This window comes from Palaemon carinicauda, chromosome 4, assembly GCF_036898095.1.
Source record: "Palaemon carinicauda isolate YSFRI2023 chromosome 4, ASM3689809v2, whole genome shotgun sequence".
Lineage (NCBI taxonomy): Eukaryota > Metazoa > Arthropoda > Malacostraca > Decapoda > Palaemonidae > Palaemon > Palaemon carinicauda.
Genome location: NC_090728.1, coordinates 111,032,344 through 111,041,565, shown reverse-complemented (window position 1 = coordinate 111,041,565; position 9,222 = coordinate 111,032,344).

Sequence of the window (9,222 nt, the reverse complement as noted above, 5' to 3'; positions counted from 1 at the left end):
AAAGTATCATAATCTTTTCTTACTAACTTAACGTTCGATTGACATAAACACCCACCAAGAAAAAAAAATAAAAAAATAAAAGATTCCTCATCCACCTGTGTCATCATAGCTGATCAGCATCCATCCCCTCCTCCTCCTCCTCTTCATCCAGGCTGCTCCACCTCCGGCCACTTAACCATCAAACACTCGGCCGTGACAGAACATCTGTCCCAATAAGGCCCTCCAAAGCGAGGCTTTGATACCCCTCCATGCACGCCACCCTAGGACCCCTTCCAAGATCCCACCCCCTCCAAAACCGATGCTATTGTGTATATCGCTATTGTATACTGTCTTGTGAGCTGTGTTGATTGTACTGGCAGAAAGAGAACTGATAATATCACGTTACCGCTGCCATTCAGAAATGGGCCATTACACACGTATACTGTATTGATACACACACACACACACACACACACACACATATATATATATATATATATATATATATATATATATATATATATATATTTATATATATGTATATATATACATATATATATATATATATGTGTGTGTGTGTGTAGGCCTATAGATAAATATATATATGCATTTATATATACTCATATACTGTATATACAACAACAACAAAAATGTAGCTATTTCTGGTCCAATGCACGACACAAGTCTCAGACATATTATTTTATGTCTGGGGTTTGACCAGATTTCATCGTCATGCTAAGCACTGCGGATTGGAGATGGCGGGAGATTTTCGTCTGATAGCTCACAGCAAACCAACCTAGTATGGTTGGTCGTTTCTAGGACAGTTTTGCTAATCATGGCGATACGCAAACCGTTTTACCACGTTAAGTGGTAAAAGTCCCATAGCCTCTGTATCATGGTTGGGTTAGAGTTCTCTTGCTTAAGAGTACACTTGGCCACATTATTCTATCTTATTTCTCTTCCAATTGTTTTGTTAAAGTTTGAATAGTTTATATAAGAAATATTTATTTCAGTATTGTTGCTGTTCTTAAAACATTTTATTTTTCCTTGTTTCCTTTCCTCACTGGGCTATTTTCCCTATTGGAGCCCCTGGGCTTGTAGCGTCCTGCTTTTCCAATTGAGTTGTAGCTCAGCAAATAATACTAATAATAATAATAATAATAATAATAATAATAATAATAATAATAATAAAAGTGCCCCTTGCACTGTAAGGCAGGTCATTCCTTAGGTGTGCGTGTACGGTAACTAAACAATGCGTATCGTTAGTTATCTGCCTTACTTATATACATGTTCGTGTTTATGTACTTTAACAGAACATGTCTTAAATCTCATTTATTCATTGCATCAATGGCACTGTAGTTTATTACTCTCAATAGCAGGTAGCGGAACATACAGCATAATTACGGAAATATTGTTGTGGGTAAATACGGAAGGACATCTGGCCGGTGAGTTTTATCTGTTGCGTTTTACCTATCGATAAGAGTTGGGACTGCCCATTCACCGCTCAATTAATGACTCTTGTGATATAATGATCATTCCATCTTTGCGTTTATTAATAGGCTGAATTATAAGGAATAAAAAATGAATGATTATCATTATTTTTTTCAGACCCTTAGACTACTGTGGCATTACTTTTCAGAGCCCAAGGCTACTGTTTCATTATTTCTCCATAGCCTAAAAGTAAAAGTGATAACTTAGTTTGCTCTTTACAAAGTAATGTCACATGTGCAATTAACTTGTTTTATTGTTATCAATATCATGGGCTGAAACTTGGGAGTTATTGTTACTCTCTCTCTCTCTCTCTCTCTCTCTCTCTCTCTCTCTCTCTCTCTCTCTCTCTCTCTCTCTCTCTCTCTCTCTCTCACTCTCTCTCTCTCTCTTTCACTCTCTCTCTCTCTCTCTCTCTCTCTCTCTCTCTCTCTCTCTCTCTCTCTCTATATATATATATATATATATATATATATATATATATATATATATATATATGTATATGCATATATTTATATATTATATACAGTATATATATATATATATATATATATATATATATATATATATGTATATATATGTAGATATATATATATATATATATATATATATATATGTATATATATGTATATTATATATATGCATATATATATATATATATATGTATATATACATATATGTAAATATATATATATATATATATATATATATATATATATATATATACATATATGTAAATATATATATATATATATATATATATAAATATATATATATATATATATATATATATATATATATATATATATACATGTACATATATATATGTATATATATACATGTACATATATATATGTATATATATATACATATATATGTGTATATATACAGTATAAATATATATGTATATATATATATATATATATATATATATATATATATATACTGTATATATATTCAACAACAGCAACAATAAAGAAATGCAGCCGTATGTAGTTCAATGCATGGCAAAAGCCTCAGACATGTCCTCATTCGTGTGTGGGTTTTGGCCACTGCGGATTGTTGATGATGGGAGACTTTACTCTGATCGCCCACAGCAAGCCAACCTAGTATAGATGGCCCTAACTAGTAGAGCTTTACTGATTATGGCAATACACAGACCCTTTCTCCTCTTTAAGATATATATATATATATATATATATATATATATATATATATATATATATATACATATATATATTTATATATATAGTACATATACCGTATATATATACATATATATATATGTATATGTATAAATATGTGTGTACGTGTGTGTGTATTTATGTACAATATATATTCAGTGTATATATATATATATATATATTTATATATATATATATATATATATATATATATATATATATATATATACAGTATATATCATATACATAATGTGTCTGTAATTGTCATACATATATATATATATATATATATATATATATATATATACATATATATGTGTGTATGTGTGTGTGTGTATGTGTGTATATATACTTAGAGAGAGAGAGAGAGAGAGAGAGAGAGAGAGAGAGAGAGAGAGAGAGAGAGAGAGAGAGAGAGAGAGAGAGACACTAATGGCAAAGGGCGAGGGAGCGACCTCACCCACGCACTCTCCCTCCTTCAACGAGGACAATTATGTAGCATTGGGATTATACTGATAGAGGGGTTTCTTTTTAATTATACACTTCCTTTGATAAAAAGCCTACTTAATTAATCCTCCACCACCTGCTCCCTTGACGAATGCTCTTTTTCCATATTTTAATAAACGCATAGGACCTGTTCCTATATATTCCAAATGTTATTGATTAATGTAACTTATATGATATGGTGACATCTTTTTTTATCAAATGTTAGTTTCATCACTGTTTATTTTCAGTGCAAAGCACCATAACAAATCTCTCTCTCTCTCTCTCTCTCTCTCTCTCTCTCTCTCTCTCTCTCTCTCTCTCTCTACAGATACATTCCTTTTTTATTAGACGTAAGTACAACTATTGTAGTTTTTATATACATATGCATATACATATATAATTTCAATCGATGTACTGAAGACCCTTGTTTATAAGTGGTAGGAGCCATCCAAGATCTCAAATTTCTAAAACATCATTGTTGCCAAAATTAGAAGAGCTCTTTGCACTCGTGTTGGTGTCTTAACATAATATGCATTGATATGCATTTAATATTAAATAATATTTCGGTAAATGTAGTATCAACATTTCAGAACAGAGGAAATTGAATGAAAATTTAATTCCGTATTTCGGAATGGTGAGCAATGAAAGGCGGCAATGGAAACGACGCTCTGTTGTATTTTTTTTTTTTTTTTTTTTTTTGCAGAGCTCATTGATTGATTAACCATTAGATATTTCTTTTAAAGGTTTAAAGGCCCCTCATGAATGGTAAAAGCAAGGGACAGTGACATTGCCTTATCAAGCAGGACAGTGCCCTTAAGACTGACCATGTTTACATATGATCAGCGCCTAAGCCCCTTCTCCACGCAAGCTAGGACCAAGGAGGGCCAGGCAGTAGCTGCTGATAACTCAGCAGATAGACCTATATCCTCCCCCAAACTCCCCATCCTTAGCTCACAAGGATGGTGAGGTTGCAGCGACCAAAGGAACTAACGAGTTTGCGCGGGATTCGAACCCCAATCTGGCAATCACCTTTTAGGGACTTTACTACAAAGACCGCAACAACACTGAATCGTTATTTCCTTCGTGGATATAATTAACAGATGAATGTGGCAATACCAGAACTTAATGTGTTTGATATTCAGCTTAGGTCTGTTCATGAATTACAATTTATGTATTGCAATGATATTCGTTGCTAAGCAATATCTGGAGACTCTTCATGTGAAATAGAGAACAAAATTTGAATGACAACGCTTAAAAACAATGGATTCAGAACTACATTTGATTGAAATTGTCACTATTCCAGAAAGTATGGATTCGCGAAGAAAACATAATGTAAAGCTACATGTTCCAAAGTATATATATATATATATATATATATATATATATATATATATATATACATATGTATGTATGTATGTATGTATGTATGTATACATATATATATATATATATATATATATATATATACATATATATATATATATATATATATATATGTATATATATATATATGCATGTGTGTGTATGTATGTGTGTATATGAGTTCTATTAACGATAGATTAAGGTAATGCAAAAAAGGCATATTAACCTTTTGGAATATCTTATCGTCAATATTCAATTTATGTCAAAGTGTGTTCTTAATAAAAGACATCATAACTTCAAATACCAAGATCTATGCTGTTAGTCACCGTGAGCATCAGAGTACAGTGATCAATACTTGTCTTTCTTTTTTACTTTGACTTTTTTCCTCACTGATAATTCGATTAACTTCGTAGCGTGCACGAAGCACAGTATATTTTCATCAAGTCAGAACTGTCAATTATCTGATCAAACCGAGCATTGCAAGGGTTGGATTTACGAATCCTGTGAACGGCACATCAGTCAGAGAGAGGGGTGATCATTACGAATAATTCAAAGCATTTAGGGTTGTTCTCTAATTCTTCGAAGAATCTGAAAAAAACTCATTTATTGGTGTTCTAGAACTGGCAAACAGGAATTACATGCCGGCCGTAATTGCAAGAAATTATTACTATGGTTCAAAATCACATGCTTTTCCTCTTAGAATAAAAATCGTAAACATGGGCTCGCGGGATTTATGGCGAGTTTCATTAGCTTGACCATTTATTTTATTTGCATTAAAGGTAGAATTAATTTTGATCTATTAAATGTGATAACTGAGACTAGATTTTATTTATTCGTCTGCGACATTAAGTTGATGTCTTTCGGTGCGTCATCAGCGCTAGCTTACTGATTCTATCAGTAATCAATCTCAACCGCTGAATATAACTGTCTGTTTTGTTGATACTTATCTTCTTGGAGAAATGGATCTTCCTTACACATACGGATCGTGAAATTTGAATAATAATAACAACAACAACAACAACAACAACAACAACAATAATAATAATAATAATAATAATCTACGAGCTTCCGTAGACGGTGATTAATAAAAAGATAAATGAAAATAAATGAAGAACAATATAAAGATTGCTAACATCCATCAGTGAGGTCGGAATTATTGGTTAAATATACATTACTAGTATACATGACCCGTTAAAAAGATTGCAAATATTTATATGAATATACACACACATCCACATGCAAACCCCCCCCCCCTTCTTACTTAGGTATGACTACCCCCCTCCCCATACCCAAGGGACGGGGAGAGCTTTGCGTGACTGAAAAGAAATATATATATATATATATATATATATATATATATATATATATATGTGTGTGTGTGTGTGTGTGTGTGTGTGTGTGTGTGTGTGTGTATACATTAAAATACAATTTTCCGTATAAATGTGATAAATACAGGTGAATTTATATGTATATATATATATATATATATATATATATATATATATATATATATATATATATATATACATTAAAATACACAATTTTCCGTATATATGTGATAAATACAGGTGAATTTATATGCATATATATATATAAATATATATATATATATACATATATATATATATATATATATATATATATATATATATATTTACATATATATATACATATATATATATGTGTGTGTGTGTGTGTGTGTGTGTGTGTGTGTGCGCGCGTGTGTAATTGTAGCCATAAATTTGTTCTTTATTATACAGTATATGGGAGATTTTTTAATTTTTTTTTTTTTAAATATTTGGTTCATGAATAATATTACGTGATCCATGGAGTACAGTAGCTCAGATAAAATGTCATTTACGTTTTCGTTAATAGAGAACCGGAAGTTGTCATATCTAAATATTTAGGTTTGTAATGATAACAATTGAAAGTGCTAATAAATCCAGAATTCAGATGTCTCTTAGGTTTTGTTGTTTTGAAATTCAGAAAATTAACCAGAATAACCAATTATCTGAAAGCTCTAACTTAGAGTTGTTTAGGTGTCCTTAAGAGTAATAATGACCAGACTCGGTGTAGTAACAGTTATACAAAAGAATGTCGAAATACTGAATAATATGGATGGCTTACAAAAATATAATGTTATTACATATATATAGAAAATATACACTTTTTACAAAATTATCACTTTGTGCAAATAAAGCAGTATCAAGCAGATTTCACTTTACAAATTTCACATGATTCCAACTTAAATTTAGATCCACACTCGCCTGTGCTAAATCGCGAGAAAGTTAAAAAGTGTGTACAGTATTCATTTAAAGAAATATATAAGACGCTTACGTGAAAATTATACTAGTGTTTTCCAATTTATACAATTGGCTTCCAAATTATACAATTGATTTACAAATTATACAAGTGGTTTCTGAATTTTACAATTGGTTTCGATCAACAGATTAATACACAACTTTATTTTGTTAACAGTAGATTACCTAAAAGTTTAGGCTTAGTAATTAGACCGAGTGACAAAACATCGATTATACAGAGTTCTCAACACTTTGTTTCTTTAAAGCAATTTATACAGTAAATGATACTATGCCTACAGATATATTAGCACTTAAATACCATAAGCAATTCAAACAATAAAAATGGTACTAGGCTTTGACAGTTAGTTATATTAACCCTTGAGCAATTTAAACACAGTATAGTTAATATATGCCCATCCAACTCTGTGCATCTGTCACTTTTGTTCACTTGTTTGTGCAGACATCACTTCGTATCAAAAAATCTGACTGAAATAAAAATTCTGAATTTAGTTAAGGATTACCATAAGTCTCTCTCCGATAAGAATAACTATCGTCCAATAGCCCTTGCCTCCATTATTTCTAAGTTATTTGAATGCATCATCCTACAAAGATGCAGACTTGTTAACTACTTCGGATAATCAATTTGCTTATAAAACTAAACACAGCACTGATATGGCCCTTTTTCTTTTTAAACAAACATGCCAGTTTTATAGGTCAAAAAACACTCCAGTTTTTGTATGCGCAATGGATATGTCCAAGGCTTTCGATAAAGTGTGTCATGAAAGATTATTTCAAATTTTAAAGAGAAGACGTGTGCCTTTTTACATTATAGCACTGCTACAGTACTGGTACAAAACTCAGGAATTTAGAGTATTGTGGGGCAATAGTCTTTCCTCTCCTTTTAAACCCAGTTGTGGTATTAGACAGGGTAGCGTTCTATCAGCACTTCTGTTTGCCGTATATGTGGATGATTTAAGTACAAAGGTCCTCAGCAGGGAAGGTGGTTGCACAGTGGGAGAGGTTAAGGTGAATCATATCTTTTATGCAGATGATATAATACTTTTAGCCCCATCTTTAAAAGCGTTGCAAATACTCATAGATAAAAGTATGGAATATTTAAAATACCATTATCTTGAAGCCAATCCTGACAAGACCAAAGTTCTTGTTATAAAGCCCCGGAATTTTATGTCATTTAGTGAACCGTCACTCTATATTAATGACGTCAGGTTGGAAGTCGTTAAGTCATGTAAATATCTTGGCATGAATATTAATGACAATCTAAAGGACGATGACCATATTGCATCACTCTATCGAGGGCAATGCTTGCGAGGCAATATGTTGCTAAGGAACTTTCATATGTGCAATGATGAGGCAAAAGTGCATTTGTTCAGATCTTTTTGTACTTCCCTGTATTGTATGCCTCTGGCAATGAAATGTAAAAAGGAAACCCTACGAAAACTTAAGATATGTTACAATGACTCTTTTAGGTACCTGATGGGAATAGAAAGGTTTTCGAGAGTAAGTGGACACTTTGTTTCTTTAGGAATACCAACATTTGAGGAATTAGTGAGAAAATGCATTGTAAGCTTGTTTCAGAGAGCAAAGAGTTAAAAAAACCACTTCATTTGTGCAATTTTTAACAGTGATAGTTTTAAAAAATCATCAGTTTTTAGAGAGTGGTCTAAACACATTTTCTGTGTTTAGACCTTTTGTTTTATTCCTAATATATTTGTATATAACTATTAATTTTGTTGTAATATTTTGTATATGGCTCTACAGCTGAAATAAAGAATTTGAATTGAATTGAATTGAATAGTTATCATCATAGAGATCAGAGACAAGACAGCACGAGGAAATAGTGGTATCTGTAGCCGAAGGATTTTGCATCTGTATATTGAGTGACGTTGCAGATATCAAGTTGACTACCTGAAATACATACACATTGGGTGTGTATTTTACGGTTTGGTACGTGGTACGTCACAAATAAAAGAACTTTACGTAAACATAATTTCATAGGATGTTACTAAAATTTTTCCTATTCACATCAGAAAAAAACCTTCACAAATAAACTCTGTTTGCTAAGATATACATAATTTCGGGATCGAGACCATCCTAAATGACGTCACTTCCTTTTCTAACTACCACGTATGTTTGACTCGTCGTTATAGAATCTTCTAGTTTTCTTGCATCACAATAGACTTTTACAGCGCCTTACATCGCATTAAATCTGTATGTGTCGTAGTAGATTCATCAGAAATCATAATTCATTTACGTTATTGATATAGATATGACTAATCAATTACAGATGAGTAACTTCGGGATAATAATAATAAATATCAATTCGATTACTTCTTATATCACCGTAATTATTTTAAGACCTTAAGACATACTTAGTAACCCTCCCCTCGAGAAATTATTCCTAA